The sequence below is a fragment of the Sphaeramia orbicularis genome, chromosome 12, assembly GCF_902148855.1.
Source record: "Sphaeramia orbicularis chromosome 12, fSphaOr1.1, whole genome shotgun sequence".
Lineage (NCBI taxonomy): Eukaryota > Metazoa > Chordata > Actinopteri > Kurtiformes > Apogonidae > Sphaeramia > Sphaeramia orbicularis.
Window position 1 is genome coordinate 60,336,895 of NC_043968.1, and position 17,325 is coordinate 60,354,219.

The 17,325-nt window shown below is 38.2% G+C and overlaps 1 long non-coding RNA gene across 1 annotated transcript; it reads right to left on the bottom strand.

The window, feature by feature from the left end:
• Positions 1 to 1,878: 1,878 nt before the first annotated feature.
• LOC115430517 (uncharacterized) lies at positions 1,879 to 2,899 on the bottom strand. Its single transcript, XR_003936948.1, has 3 exons — positions 2,820 to 2,899; positions 2,138 to 2,140; positions 1,879 to 1,969 (listed from the first exon to the last, which is right to left on the bottom strand). It is a non-coding gene; the product is annotated as an uncharacterized LOC115430517 (long non-coding RNA).
• Positions 2,900 to 17,325: the final 14,426 nt, after the last annotated feature.

Here is a 17,325-nt window from a genome sequence, read left to right on the forward strand (position 1 = left end):
ACAAATACTATAACCTACATTTTATAAGGAAAAGAAGGTGAACTTTGGTCTGGTTTTCTAACAGTTAAGTAAGAACCAGACCAAACACATTGTAAAACTGTGTTTCAGCTGGTTTCATGAAATCATTTACATGTTAAATGTATAGTTAAAATGGACAATTAAAACGAAAAGACAACCTAACTGCAAAAAAAAAAAGATGTGATAGAGCTTAGAATGACCCTTATTCATGTTTTTCTTACAGTCATTTGGCACTTATGAATATATGAGCAAGTGCAGGAATGAAAACAAGCAACATCAGGTGCATTTCCTTAAAAGTGCTTAATTTAATGAATTTTGACGGTTTGCATTGAAAAATGTTTGTGGAAATCTCCTGAATCTCACAGAAACAGTTTGCCATTGTTCGTCAAAAAGTAAATATTCAAAGAGGAGATGGAAACACCTTTTTCAAATAAATTCTGATGTGGCAAACATTAAAATCAAGTGAATGTTCCACTGACTAATCAGATGTTTGCTGTGTCATCTGATGAGGAGACTGAATTATTCATCTTTCTCATCCATAAGAAAACACATCACACCCATTTTAGATGGAAAAGAAAACAACGCTGTTTCTTCTACTATGTTAATTAGAGTCAAGTGTAACATAACACACAGTTTCACCAGTTGGAGATACAGTGTAGCCTCAATTACTCAAAACCATCTTATGGCTATGCACAGAACTCATTTTTTCAAAAGTTTGCTTCAAATTTACTAAACATATGCAAAGACTGCCATTGACCATCTTAGGATTTATTCTGACATCACACATTGCGTTCATTGATTATTTCATTGGCTTTCATTTATTTGAGGATAACCTACAGCAAATGGACATGCCAACAGTGGTGTGCACAGACTTTTTGAAGGGTAGGGGCAAAAAGAAAAAAAAAAGGGCACATACAGAGCGGTTTGGCTCCCAAGAGGGCACTTTATAGCACGTTTTGGCTCCCAAGAAGATACATAATAGTGTGTTTTGGCTCCCAAGAGGACACATTATAGCGCACTCTGGCTCCCAAGACGGCATTTTATAGCACATTTTGGCTCCCAAGACGGTATTTTATAGTGCATTTTAGCTCCCAAGATGGCATTTTATAGCGTGTTTTGGCTCCCAAGAGGGCACTTTCAGCAAGCAACCGCTTCCCCTGCCCCCTCCCCGTTCACACTACTGCATGTCAGTAATGATTGATTCAGTTCTGTTCAGATTTATTCTGTGTCCCAAATGGGCTATTTGTTTGCAGCAGGACCACACACATACTACACAAGAATAGGCACAACACAATACAGACAGACAGGCAGATCTGCACAGGAAGCATAATAAATAGTTCACTTATAATAAATAAGTGTAAATATTGGCAGTGCATTAAAAACCTAATCATTTAAAATCAAGGTACAGTTTCAATAGATATAAAAAGAGGTAGTGGAATGGGGAAGTGTCACTAAATGGACAAGGCAATCTTCTGATGTGTGGGTTCAGTGTTTGGATAGAAAGAGATGAAGAAATTTTTGGACCTCTGTTTTAAAACAATGGGAGTTTTTAATCGTAAGCCAGATGACAACATTTATTCTGTATACAGAGGATGACATTCATTCATTCATTCATTTTCTGAACCCGCTTTATCCTCAATGGGGTCACGGGGATCACTTGGAGCCTATCCCAGCTACATAGGGGTGAAGACGGGGTACATCCTGGACAAGTCGCCAGTTCATCGCAGGGCTGACATAGAGAGACAAACAATCACTCTCACATTGAGGATGACATGTATTTTGATATTTATGGCTTTGTTGAACACCTGCTTGTTGAAGTACTCATTAAGACTGTTGAACTTCACTCCCACTATCTTCCTGGCCACATTCACCATCTTGGAAAGTACATTCTTATCTTTGATAGTGATGCTTCCATACCAGCAGATAATGGAGAAAGTCAGCACAGACTCAACTAGAAGCACTCGGAGAGCGCAGACCAAGGTTATTCTCGTTAACGAAAACTAACAAAATGACGAAAACTAGAATTGTAAAAACATTTTCGTTAACTGAAATTAATAAAAACTATAATTAAAAGAAAAAAACGATAACTAACTGAAACTGTATTGTGTGTTTACAAAACTAACTAAAAAGTATAAAAATTCTGGATAAAATTCCCTTCGTTTTTGTCTTTGTCAATGTTGGATTGATATAAAATCGATTTATTTCCCTCAAGCAATTTCAGCTGCTGGTACTATATGATATTTAACTGTCCGTCACTTCTTGTCACCTGTTGTTTAGGCATCTTCTCGTCCCCACTCTACCTGGAAACATGGAGACTAAAGTTGGGAGAAAGCAGCAGAGTCCTGTATGGGATTTTTTTGAATACGACGGAGAAGAAGATAAAAGATATAAAGAAACTAAAACTAAACTAAAACTAAGCATTTAGAAAATAATGAAAACTAATAAAAACTAGCAAACCTGCACTAAAAACTAATTAAAACTAGCTGAATCAGAGAAAAAAAAAAGTCAAAACTAAATTAAACTAAACTATAATGAAAACTCCAAAACTATTATAACCTTGGCGCAGACCTCCACCAAGGCAGATTAGTGCCCCCCCCCCCCCCCCCCCCCCCCCATCCCCGATCACCACCAAAATTTAATCATTTGCTCCTTGTGCCAGAATCAACATTTCCTGAAATTTTCAACCAAATCAGTCCATAACTTTTTGAGTTATCTTGCACACGGACAGACAGACAGACAGACAGACCAACGCAGACAAAAACATAACCTCCTCGGCGAAGGTAATAAAAGCTCTATAGAACAATGTCATCAGTGTTTTATCCACCTGAAACTTAGCAAGTTTCCTGAGAGCAGAGAGATTGATGTTTCTTAAAGATCTTTGTTTACATATTGAGGACACATTTGGGTTCATCTGGGTAGCAAGTACAGCAATTTGATAAATAACCAATAAATGATAACCCCAGGTCTACAGCCAATGTGCTGAATATGTGTGATATGTACCAAACTGGGGTCAGACTGGGGTACAAATAAAGTACTAGACAGATGAAAACTATAGAGAAACAACTATTTTACCACTCCCAATGTGAGATCTTTCCTCTGTGTTCAATCAATATCAGACATAATCCAGCACTAACCCCTGGATTTACACCAGGCGCTCAGTGTTTTAATGCTGTCTGTTATGTTTACAATGAATCATAAAACTTGCCGGATAAATATCTCCCAATCTAAATGTCAATTTGGTGAGCAAATGTAGCGTGCTCGGTTGCATCACCTTTCTTTTCTAAAAAGATAGATCTGTGTTTTTGTGTGAAACTCCCTTTATTTGCATAAAGATGTTAATCATAGCTGTCAATAAGAATAAGACCACACTGATCCCTTCAAAGTCTTAACGGGAAAAAAAAAGTCTCTAGAGCTCAAAAAGCACGAGCATCTTCTAAAAGCTGAGGGAGAGCTAAAGAATTGATTGCTCCTTTAATTGATTAATGATTTAAAATGACAGATTAGATGAAGCAGACTGATGAAGCAGTACTGGAACCACCAATATGAAAGAGTTAAAGACAGTATGATACAGAATATTAAGAATTTTGAAAATACAAACAAATAAATAAAGGTTAAACATTAAGCTATATCTAATAATGAGCTTTCCTTTGTGCAGTGGCTGTCAAAAATTTGGAAGCACCAGGTTATTAATCATTGTTAAAGATACATGCATGTTCTGTTGTTTATACATAACAAAATCAGTAATTTAACAGAACAAAGGCTTATTTTCACCAAACATGTACAGGATGGTTTTTGTCACAGTGGGTCCCAACATGACAACTGATAGGCAGAAACTGGTTTGGAATCTCAGGGGCAGCCCTCTACTGATTGTCTTGGTTCTTCATTAGAATTGGTATGGAGTACCACAGGGAGCCACCTCAGGCCCCATTTTATTCTTCCTTTTTTACTACTTTTGAGTCACATTATTAGACAACACATTTATTTTCTAAGCCTTGCTGATCATATGCAGATGTATTTGTCTTGTGAAATGACCGAGCTATCAAAATTGTTACCCTGCATAACTGCTTTGCTTTGACATGGCAGAAAATGTTCTCCAGCTAAACTCCTCTCAAACAGAAGTGCATATCCTCCTGACACTTCTGGTCATGGCCTTCCTACTCTTGGCTCATTAACTCATCCTGTGATGCTTCTGATTATGAATCTTGAAGTTATTTTATGTAGTTTATTTAGTTTACTGTGACATTTAATCCTCAGTTTTGAATCCTAGGTTGTCTTAGGTGATCCTAGGTGATCTTGTTTATTCTATTTGAGGAATATTTCTTAAGTCTTCTCTTACATTTGAAAATTTTTAAAAATTTTCCACCAGTCATTACAACTTCTTGCTTGGATTTTTGCAAAGCTTTGTTTTTTTGCCTTGGGCAAAACTTTTGCACATGACTACAGGGAGTCCAATTGCCAGACTTTTAACAAAACTGCAAAAACACAGTAACATCTTCTCTGTTGTAGCTTCCCTTCATTTATTGCTTCCATTTTACAGTAGCATTGATTTTAACATTTTAATCCAGACTTTGAAGGCCTTGCAAGTAGTGACACCGAGCTTTTAAATCCTTAAACACCAGCTCGTAGCCTGAGGTTCTTTGACAAGGCTGTGTTAACAATTCCTTGCTCAAGGCTGAAGACCAAGGGTAACATAACTTTTGCAGTTAGGGCTCCAACCTTTTATAATAGCTTACCTGAACAGATTAGACAAGAAAACTCACTACAGTTGTTGAAATCGTCTTTGAGGACTTGGTTTCGCTTTATCACTGGTTTTGTCTTTTAAGTTATTGACAGTGATTATGTAACAGGTAGTTTATACTGCTTTTTATTTTGTTCTTTTCTGTAAAACCTTTTGTAGCGGTAGTAACATTAGTTTTGGAAAGCATTATTGTAATTACTACTTTACTTTAACCCCTCAAAGATCCATCATTCCAACATGCAACCTTATCTCAATGCCATAGCTCTTATTTGTACACCACAAAGAAAGAAAGGTGCATGCCATAGCATACTGTAAATCTAGCTCCTAACCTGATGATAAAAACTTCAAAGTAAGCCCGCCTGCTATGTCCCCATTACCGGCCCACGTGTGGATGTGTTTGGGGAATAAATTGGCTGTCTGTCCAGCCGACTGACAGGTATCTCTCCCCTCAATGACATGGCCCAATAACTCACATCAGTCCACAGTGTGACAGCTCTGCCAGCTTTGAAATTGCACTGGCTGTCGTCCCTGTCGTGAGCATTTCAGCTTCAGAAACACAGGGGAAAACATGAAGTTGGGCTTGAGTGGAGCATACGTGGCTGTGTTTGCATTGAAGATGGTCATTACTGTGAAACTGTGTCACTCGGAACCATCTGTGGCTGTTATCTGTTTAAGAGCTTGGAAAGGCAATTAATGTTGACTCCCAGGACGAGGCGTATGGTGGACCAAGCAAACTGATTATGTGCATAATGGAATCTAATGTAGCTTAAACGATAGCTGTCTGGAGGTTTAGAGGACACTGTGAAGGTAACCAATGTTCAACAGAAGCTACAGTTAGATTTCATAACTAGCAAGATGTTCAGTACATAGATTGCATATAACAGTTAGATGAAACCACCATGATCTCACCTATTGCATGGCCATTGTGGGTTTGTTATTTTGGAAGCAGAGGTGCTTATATTTGGATTAGAGGGTGGAGCTGGAGAAGAGTGAGGAACAAAACTTGCTAAGCTAATGCTAAAAAAAACAGCATTTGTCAGTGTGGTCCTTGTCATTTTAAATGGCTAGAAGTAACTTTAGCTACAAGATCAAGGGCCCCCCCACCCCCGATCACCACCAAAATTTAATCATTTCTTCCTTATCCCATTTCCAACAAACCCTGAAAATTTCATCCAAATCTGTCCATAACTTTTTGAGTTATGTTGCACACTAACGGACAGACAAACAAACAAACAAACAAACAAACAAACAGACAGACAAACAAACAAACCCTGGCAAAAACATAACCTCCTTGGCGGAGGTAATAATAATAATATCAAGTTTGCGTTATGTTTAAACATAATAATCATTGCTGGCTATTGTTGTACTTAGGGTTGTAACAATGTCATGGTGTTACGATTAATCACGATTTTAAACATCATGGTTAATTAATCGTCAAGGCTGCCAAAAACTGTCCCATAAAGTACAGTAGATTTTAAAGTGGAACCAAAGACACGCCAATAATCCTGCACAGAACAAAAGCAATGTTACCGAAGCGCTGGATCCAACATTCCACCAGTGAAAATGGCAGAGAAAATAAAAATATATTTTTGATGCAGGCTCACTTTTGTTTCCATAGTTTGCATTTACTACCATCATCTGTGCAGCTTCAGGTTAAAATTGCACAACCCAATCACAACAATCTGGCTGCATAGCTTTTGTACTGTACAGCCATTCTTCTCCAGCAGTTCAGACTGTCATACAAGCTTGGGGAGGGTTAACTTGTGAACTGATGCAGTAAACGTGCTCTGTTTGATCACAAGGCAAACTGCATAAAATAGTCTGATGCTTCAGAAAAGCGGGAAACATACAGGAATTAGTCATGCATGTTAAGTTTCACGGCACGGACCGCACCCCTGTGTATAAAGCCCCTGAAAAATAATCATAGTCATCATGAAACCGTGATTATTTCTCTGACGATAATCATTGCACCAAACTCTCTTGTCATTGCTGGCTAATGTTACACTAACTGTCCATGTATTTAGCTCTTAACCCTTTCATGCACACTGGTCACTACAGTGGACAGCTATTCTACAGCTGTTCCCTTGTATATTCATGGGTTTTGTTGGTTTAGTTGCATACACAGTGGACGCTTATGGACCATCTCATACACTGCAATTCATACCGTTACTGTAACTTTGCTGTTCTTGATAAACCTCATTTGCAGTAAGATGTTTTAGTGTAAATCAAATGCTAATTTTGATTGATTGATTGAAATCTTTATTTTGAACATGTAGACAGTGAAATCAAAACAAAAATCAACCAACAAAATATAAGTACTGGTACATAAAAGGTTGATAAGTCAACAAAATGAACAAAAAAAAAATAAGAAGAAGAAGAATAAGAAGAAGATAAATAAAACAAATGAAATGAAATTATACATACTCGAAAAGGAGTAGGAAGAAGTAAAAACTTATATACTCCTACCTCCAGTCTCTCTCTAATGGTTATCAGACTGTAATTTAAAAGTTTTCTTAATCAAAAAGGTTGTCCTTTTTGAATATTATCTCCGTTAAGTGAGTAATAACTATCATTAAAGTATGTTAAAATGTTAGAAAACATCAGATTAGCAGAATGAAAAATGTTTTTATTTCATAGTTTTCACACGGTATATCACTTTCTGGTGATGGGTTTTAAATACATGTTTCTTTGCTTCAAAAATTAAACACACGGTGTCCAGCTGAGTGGACATTTTTGTAACCCCATTCAAAATAGGTTCATAAAAAAAAAAAAAATTCAATCCTGTTGTTTTTTTTTTTCATGTCTAAAGAGGAATAAAAACACTCAGGAAAAACATATCGACTAAGGTTCTCATAATTCATGCATGAAAGGGTTAAACTACAGAAGAGCTGTCTGTCAGAACAAAAAAATATTTCATTCAATAAAAAAGCTCAGAAAGTGTGGCTTAACAGCCTAGCTAGCAGTCAAAGGTCACACAGCAGAAATGGACCATACCCACCAAGCTGTCACTCAAAGCTGACACACCTTTAGTTATTAGAATTTTAAGTCTAATATTATATTTTGTGTTAAAAATTTTGCCTTGTTTTTGCACCTTGTTTCTAATGGCCATTTGAGGAACTGAAGACTTTGTCTCTATTGCATCATCTTCACTTTATATCTCTGGAAGACACTGTTTGGGCCAGGTCTGTATTATTTCCAAAATAGTGACACAAAAGAACAGAGCACATTTTGATTGGCACATAATCCATTAACCGACTGAGTCACACATGAGGTGACTTCTGCTGAACTTCATTTCACGCTGACAGGCTAACTGTGTTTGTTAATCCAAAATCATATTGCCTGAAGAGGATTAAATACACCTAAGTTCATAGTGATATGCTACATTTTGAGTCTGCAGACCTGTTGAAATATGCTGATAGATGATATGAGGTATGTGATAATATGTGAGAACTGCAACTCACATTTATGTACTGTTGTTTATCGTCATCTTGGTTGTATCCCAAACTGAAATAAATTGTGGTTATATACAACTGAATTATAACCAAATAATAAATGCTGTTAACATTAGTTTGAACTGTTGTTAGTGATTGTTGCTTACCTATTTGATTGGTGCACCACTGTGAATAACTCATCGAAAGACCACTTTCAACTGTTTCATAAATTCCTTGTTTCTGAGTCAAGAATCAATCACATCAGGGTCACCAAATTGTTGGGATTCAGCTTACAAATCTGACTTCAATTCTCTATCCCCCACGTTTGTTACATTGGTTATTACCTTGATCATAAAACAGACCTGAAACAGGATTTAAAGATAACAATGAATCAATCATATAATGAACATTAATCAAACTTACACAGATCTGTGGTCTCCCAAGGTTACAGAGAATCAGTTTTCCAGGCCCACAGACATAAACCCTCCAAACATAGAACCCATCTCTCTGGCTCCCTGTCCTCAAGAGCCCAGAGAAACATTTTTTTTTGTCATCCTTTATAGTCATACATGGGGTGTTGTCTCTCTCTGGCCTCAACCTATAACACTGTGCCTCCTCCACCTTACATCTGTCACCCCCTGTCCTTACCCCACAGACCTCTTAAACTCTTCTCCTTATGTATAATAAAACAATAAACATTCCACTTTTTTAAGCTTGTTACCTTCTTACACAACTCTGAGCAAATCACCAAATTACAGAAATCACAACTATTGTATATCTGCTGTGTTACATTCAAATTACAAAACATAGCTATCATGATTAAAACACATAGCATTGTAATTATATAATGCTTAGGTTTTTTATATGTTCTTCAACTGTATAATTCTAACATGAGCAAATGTTACTTGTAAACTATTCACAGTTTCATTCTGCCTAAAGGTCCACCAACTTCATTTACAATTTTACCTGTTTCACTCTATATAGTTTGATTTAGATAGTGATAGTGAGAGCAACAGGTTAGTTTCAGGAAATGTTTAACTCAGCCTGAAGACGAAAAAATACACAATAGAGGGTATGCACATACGTCACTTCCCCCCTGGGCCACGCCCCTCTGAGTCAGACTGAGTGGCAAAAACAAGTTTATTTTGTGTATACATGCTTCCATCTGGTAAAATATTTTGCTATCAGTGTTTGGCAGATGACACGCGTATTTATCCATATCACCAGATGACTGATGCACTGAATATAAACTGCCTCCACAGGAAAGAAAAAGAAAACTTACATGATGGTGAAAAACAAAACAGAAAGAATTTTGTGAACTTGAAAGAAAGGAGAAGGGGTGTTATATATGATTCTGAGTTGGTTTTTTTTTTTTGATTCACACATAAAAATGTTGCCAAATTCCCTTTTATCACCTAAGAAATATTGCAAAAGTTGGACCCTTACTTATTGCCAACAGGATGACTCATGCTTTTGTGTTTTATTGTAATGCACTGTGTTATAAGGATTACTGGAAAAAAGCGTGAAAGGAGGAAGGTTGTTACAGAACCACAAAAGGAGATCACAACATCATTACTGTTTCTTTACTTCAATTACATGCTCGGTAAAACACGTAAGGTTATGTGTGAAGTCATAATTGACAGTTTGGAGGTTTATATATTCAGTGCTAATGTGTATATACTGTATTTGTTACCTTTGGGGACATTATCTCACTGTACAGTATTTCTTCAACCTGTCTACAGTCATACATGTGGATATGTGATACAGTGACACACAGATTAGATACTCATTGAACCCCTCCAAACCAATTTGACCAAGTATAATTTCCTGCTTCAGTGTCAGTAACTAGGAGCTGATATCATCGCTCTCATAACTTCAGCCAGTTGTAAGTGGATTTTATCACTGGTATGTTTTCAGGTCATTGGCCCTTTAAAATTTGATCACACATTAAATCCAAGGACTCTTGTGAGTCAGAGTTGTCAGTGCAGTTTGTCACGGGGTCGTACTGTAAATCAAACCTTTTTTATCACTTCATCTATCTCCACAGTGATGGAGAGGCCGGCAATCTGCCTCTGTGTGTGAATGAGGCTGTCTCATCTGAAAGATGACATCTCTCTCCTCCATATTTGGAACCAGAGCACCTCATCATTCTGGTCTGGTTCAAAGTCTAACAACAGCAGCAGCGTCCCACTGGTCTGACAGCCTCTATTAGAATAAAATAATTAGAATAGCACGGCTAAAAGCTTTACAGAATCACTCAAGTGTTTTTTTTTCTGTGATCTCCAGTGAATGGTTACTGTGGAAACAGGAAAAAAAGCTATTTATTCAGCTGCTTATCCAAGGTCGTGTTACTTAAAGCCATACAGTTGTGTGCATGTAGCGAGGTTAAGTATGTACTTCCTAATGAATGCAGCTTAATGATGCTAATCACTCTGTTTATACTGTACTGTGAGCAAGTGGTACATTCTTAAAGCAGTCATGTTCTGTGAATGATAAGCACTGACTCAGTTGCATTGCTGCGAGCTGAAGAGCTGCTCTTCTTTTTTAATCTGTCCTGTGGTCTCAAGGAAGGTGTTTCAGATCTCTGTGGAAATATCAGTTTGTTGAGGAGAGTGTGTTTCATTTCGGTGTGATACACAGCACATGAACTGATGTCTCTATGAACTGTCATGTCAGCTGTGTAGCCGGACAGAACTGTGCTGAGTTTGACAGAACATATTAAAAATAAAACTAGGTCAGCTTTTACCGTCTTGTAAAACACTTATTCATTGTCAGTTTGACACAAGAAACCAGTTCCTTTATGGTTGGACGGCACTTGACTAAATATAAAAATGTAATGTACTGTGAAGCAAACTGTTCATTTAAAATGTTCTTTGGAATTTTTGCTTTATTAAATGGAGAGACAGGAAGGGCAGAGAGGAGAAGGGTGATGCAAAAGACAATGGTCCAGGCTGGATACAAACCCAGATCACAGCGGTAAGGATTCAGGACTCAGCCATGTACGTGGTTCGCATGGTGGGCTACCAAGGTGCCCCCAAAATCTGTTTATCATTGTTTGTGGTAATTCTTTTTGATAAAAAAAATAAAAAATATAATTCTGGCACTGTAGGTTGGTTTTGAAATCAATCACACAACCTCTTTTTGGACATCTCCTGGGTCTCGGACATTAAGAGACTCAGGATTTTACTTCAACACCAGTCAGGACAAAGGTGGAGCTGTAACTGCACACTGACTAAATAGAAATGTTAAGATGTGGAACAGATGTGAATGGTATACATTATATTTACAGAGGGACATCTTTTATAGAAAGAACAACAGGGACTAATGCCTCATTGAAACTGTTTTATTTTATACACAATGATGGGTTATTGTGATGATGACTCTGGAAGACCATGCTCTGATCATTTTTGCACCATGTTACCATCACATGAATTGATGTGAAGCACTTTCAGTATGAAACAAACCACTGCCACAGACATTAGGGCCAGGATTCAGATGAATAATCCTAAAATACATTATAAACACATTTAATCTACAGTCAGCCTGTGATCAATAGGCCGATCTCTTCAGTCCAGAGGAACAGAGCAGAGCTGAGGCAAAATGTCCAGGTGCAGACCACAGTGTATTTTATTCATATTCACCCCAAAAAAGCTGAAAAATACTTACAAAAGAGACAGCGAAAAAGATGAAAATATACAAACTGTGCAAAAAGGAATCATTGTGATTCAGTACAGGCAGCACTCTCCTGCACACTGGAGAAAAGCAGCCCTTTATAGACTGGCCTATCCCCTAGCCTATACTATGCTAGAGCACAGGTAAGTTTACTTCCCCCGCCGTTAATTATTTAAAATTACCAATTTCTAAACAGTACTGTGATTAACTATATTTGACAAACTCATGCAAAAATATATGTTTTATTAAGTTAACGGCGAGAGACTAAAAATATTAATAAGATTGATGGGCCTTTCAATCAAAACACCCCTGCTTTTCTTCCACAATGGTCCCTCCCGGAACCTTCTTAAGGTGCTCCAGCTCTCTGGTGACTCTTTCAGCCAGAACACCTGGGACCAGGCAAAAGAGACAAAGGCAAGTTCAATTTCTACTCACACACCATTATACTAGTGACGGTGAGATGAAGCTTCATGAGGCATTGAACCACATAAGCCAGTTGGTTCGAGAAAGGGTTAATTTCTCGAAGCTTCATGTGCACATGAAACCACATACTGGCCATGTGTATAATCACAGGCAGCTGGATCTGAACCACAGAATGTGTGATGCACTGAAGTTTTGCATCTGTAATGGCCCTTGGGAATGACTACGAATAACAAAAAATGTGTGACCAAATAATGTCTCTATATAAATTATCACGTGTGTATAAAATAAAATATTTTTCGAAGTATTCTGCATGTGTAAATTTCCCCCAAATGGTAGTATCATATGTGGGAGGTTGTGTAATTTCTTTTTTTTTTTTTTTTTTGTCACTTTAGGAAAATGTCATGACTTAAACAGGCAGAGGACAGTGAAAGTGCTTGTGGAACTAGGAAGAGGGCACTGAACATGCTTGTGTAACTTGGACAATTATGTACAGGACAGGGGAGATTTCATTCATTTTTATTCAGAAATCACAGTTTCTGAACAGTTTTTGGTTTGAAGTGATTCTTTTTTTTTTTTTTTTTTTTTTTTTTTTTTTTTACATAACCTCTCTGGGGTTTGAAAACACCCTTTCACATGGTTACAGAAGATGCTGGCATGCACAAAAACACAAGAGCAACAATATATAAATTGAGTTACAGTAATTTTTGTCCTTCCCAGTATTCCAGATAAGCAAACCTTCTGTGTCTGAAATAATGTTAGATTTAGTTTACCTTATTAGGAGTTATCAAATCAAAATGTTTCCACACAGGGGAAATCCTCCTCTTCTTAGCTGGCTCCATCCTCTTACTCATCCTTGTCTTCTCACTCTCCTAAATCTTCAAACGATCTCTCTCTCTAAACTCTTCAAACTATCTCCAAACTATATAAACACTATCCAAACTCTATTCAAACTCTGCACTGACCGTAACTCTCAATCAAAAACCCACATTTTGAACAGAGCCTGAGGGGTTTCTATCGCTGTCAAACCTGAATCAGATAGAACCACTTCTGAACCACTTTGTGAAGCAGTCATGTGCTACAGCCGGGCAGCGAGGCTTCAGACGTTGTCATTTTCGGCTCCACCCCTAAATGAAGCAAGCCTCGATACGTGCTTCACGGAAACGCCCCCTCCATTACTCGACACACGCTTCGAAGCCTTGGTAAATCTCGTAACATCACTACATTGTACTATTTACCTTTAGTCCTATTTATACTTTTACATTACATTTACATATATGCATTTGGCAGATGCTTTTTTCCAAAGTGACTTACAGGGGAAAAACCAAAAATGAAAGAACAATACAAGAATAAATAAAAAAAAAAACATAAAACAGCTGTACAATTAAAACAGGTTTTTTTATTTTTATTTTTAAGCAATTAAAAAACTTTCCTTTCTTTTTTCCCAGGTCTACACCTTCAAGAGCAAGACACCACAAATAAATATTTTGAAACTTTAGGTGCATGTCTCCTTGATTTTGTAATGGACTTGTTACATTACACTGCCCTTTACTCCTTTGTGCACCATTGATCATTTGTTCAGTATTTTATAAAAACCATACATTTTACTTATCAAAGTGTTATACAACTTGACCAAAAGTATACAGGTGCCCATGCAAGGCTGCTGAATATATTCCAAAATAAACAAGGCAAATAATTTTAGTAGGTTCTCAGTCTGAATATCAGTGGAATATTTGTAACTAGAAGCACTCGGAGAGCGCAGACCTCCGCCAAGGCTGATCAGTGGCGCCCCCCCTGGCCCCCCCCACCCCTGATCACCACCAAAATTTAATCATTTCTTCCTTATCCCATTTCCAACAAACCCTGAAAATTTCATCCAAATCTGTCCATAACTTTTTGAGTTATGTTGCACACTAATGGACAGACAGACAAACAAACAAACAAACAAACAAACAGACAAACAAACCCTGGCAAAAACATAACCTCCTTGGCGGAGGTAATTAACATGAAGTATCAATACACGATAGAACATGAGTTGTGACATCAAGCATCAAGAGTTCCCATCCCTTTTTGATGCAGGTGTCCAAATATTTGTGATCATATAACCTTATTCTATTTGCAGAAAACCAATAGAGGGAACTGCTATATCATAACTAAATGCCATATTAAATAAATGTTTAGTGATAAATAATAAATGCTTAATCCAAAGTATATGTAAGGCTAATGACATTCATTTTGTCTTCTGTTAATGTAATTATACTTTTCTTTTTTCTTTCGTTCAGACAAGACAGATCGTCAGATGATGCTTTTGAGGAAGACTGGTCACTGTGAAGCAGGTAACATCTACAACTATACCTTGTCGGTCATTCCACCTTTATGTGGATGATATCCAGGTCTACAGTATCTCCCTGTGCTTCCAAATGATACATCTGCACTAGACTCTCTCCACACCTGCCTCTCAGACATTAAAATATGGTTGGCTCAAAACTTTCTTCACCTCAACCAGAACAAAAGTGAATGTAGAATTTTTGGTCCTTCTGATTTTCACTACAATGCACCATCCAACCTCCTCCCAGCCCCTGTGAGCCAGGCTGTCAAGAACCTCGGAGTGTTTTTAGACAGTCAACTGAAGCTTGATAAACAGATTAATGCAGTTGTTAAAGCAAGTTTTTTCCAGCTTCGTCTTTTGGCCTAAGTGAAGCCATTCCTCTCTCACAGAGATCTGGAGAGAGCGATCCATGCTTTTATCAGTTCCCGTCTGGACTACTGTAATGCTCTTTATTATGGTCTCACTCAGTCCTCACTCCATCGCTTACAACTGGTACAAAATGCAGCTGCCTGTTTCTTGACCAACTCCTCCAGATTCAACCACATCACCCCCATCCTCTCTTCTCTCCACTAGCTCCCAGTCCGCCATCGTATTGATTTTAAAATTTTAATGTTTGTTTTTAAAGTTTTAAATGGTCTAGCTCCTCCCTATTTATCTGAGATTTTAACAGTTCACCGCCCCAGCAGAGCCCTCCGATCATCCTCTCAGATGGTTTTGGACGTCCCCAGGTCCTGATATAAACAGTGGTGTGATCGTTCATTTGCTGTTGCTGCTCCAAAACTGTGGAACTTGTTTCCTCCTGACTTGCGAGTCCACACTGACCTGCCCCTGTTCAAGTCCAGGTTAAAGACTCACCTGGCTTTTAACCCTTAGCACTGAGACACTATTAGGTTTGAATCTGTGGTCTCTTTTATCAATGTGTGTTGTGTCCTATTGTTTTATGCATATTTATGGTACTTGATTAACCTGTTTTTTTATCTTAGAATTTTAATCATGTTTTTAGATGTAAAGTACTTTGGGCTTCGTTATGTTGTTGTAAAGTGCTATAGAAATAAACTTTGATTTGATTTGTCTGAGCAAAATAAAATAAACGTTTAACCAAAGTATATGTGCATAAAAATAGACGAATCAAGGAATACTGTCCATATTACTACACTATTATATTTATTGACCCTTTGCAAATTACGTCACGCTCTATTCGTGCCACAAACGAGTGTCATGACAGATGGTGGAAGTGCTTGACGGCAAACCGGCGAATATTGAATTTGATCTGAACGTTCTCGTTTTTGTTTGTTTTTCCTGCTCTCGTGGTGGAAGATGGTGTTTTCCTGCTGTGCCATGCACTGTGCCAACAGGCAAGGCTTTAAACTGAACATAGCGTTCTATAGAATACCGTTTGAAGCAGAAAGAACACTTAGATGGGTAGCTACTATTAATCGCAAGGATTGGGAGCCCTCCAAATACTCCTGAATCTGCAGAGAACATTTTTTACAAGGTAAGTCAGTTTCACCTAATAATATCAAAGCCATGTAACCTCAGTGTCATGTCGGCTATTGGACTTTGTCTGTCTTGTCTGTTTTGTTTGTCATTTCCTGTTTTATTTTGTTAAGTTTCCCTCATGTGTCTTGTCTGTTGTCTTTACTTCCTCTCCCTGATCGTGTTCACCTTTTCCCTGATTACCTGACTCCTCCCTGATTATCTCCACCTGTGTCCAATTGTCTTCCCTCCCTCTTGTGTATTTAAACCCTCAGTCTTCCCCTGTTTAGTTGCCAGTTTGTGCTCTACAACTTGTTTGTGTTCACTTACCAGCGGTTTTTTGGATCCTGTTCGTTTGTCTGCTGTGTTTGACCTGTTTTCGTCCTTCGACCACCGATTCAGCCTCTTCCTATCTTGCCTGCGTGTTTTCGACCTGGTTCGTTACCCGACTCTGTCTCTGCCTGCTCCCTTTAAACACCTCAGCCTCCACCGATCACCTGTGCTTCAACCTTCGCCTGGATTACAACCGTGAGTTAGCCTGTCCCCCATGTACCGTTGCTTGTACGACTGTCTTTCCGTGTATGACCTGGCTTGTTTATTGACCACCCTCTGTCTGTCCCTAGTGGGGATTTCGTTGGGGTTTTCCCGGCTCGACCAAGTTGGTCGCCTGTCGTTTCCACCCGCAGCCCAGACGTTTATCCCCGGAACCGGAGGCTCCACAGAAATTATATATTCTCTGTGTTGTACCATTTTCCTTGTGAAAGTGTTTAATAAAAACACTAAACCTTATTGGTTACTTGTGGTCTTGCTTTTGGGTTCAGCCTTTGTACTTAGCCTTTTACACTCAGCAACGTTTGAAGGAGTCATGTCTTAAGAAAATGTTATGTAGTTAGGTAGCAAACGTTAGCTGTATCTTACCTTTTACATCATGAGATACGTTCGTCTGCTGTGAGTGCAGTGCCGCAACTTGGTAATCTAACCTGACACTAAGAACTGGTATCATCCAGACTTTAGTATGCTTTTTAGATCAGCACCTGGGTATGGGGACGCTCCATTTAGAACATAATGGTACAGATCGTGTGCATTAAACTCCGGTAGACTGGAGGATTTTGCTAGATCGGTGAACACTTCGGGAGGGAGAAGGTATGGGTCGGTAGCTAGCCCTGCTATCGCTAGCTTCTCCAAATAGTGTTCTTTGTGCCGTCCTGTAAGGTGAGTCACTTCACAGGACGACTCCAAAA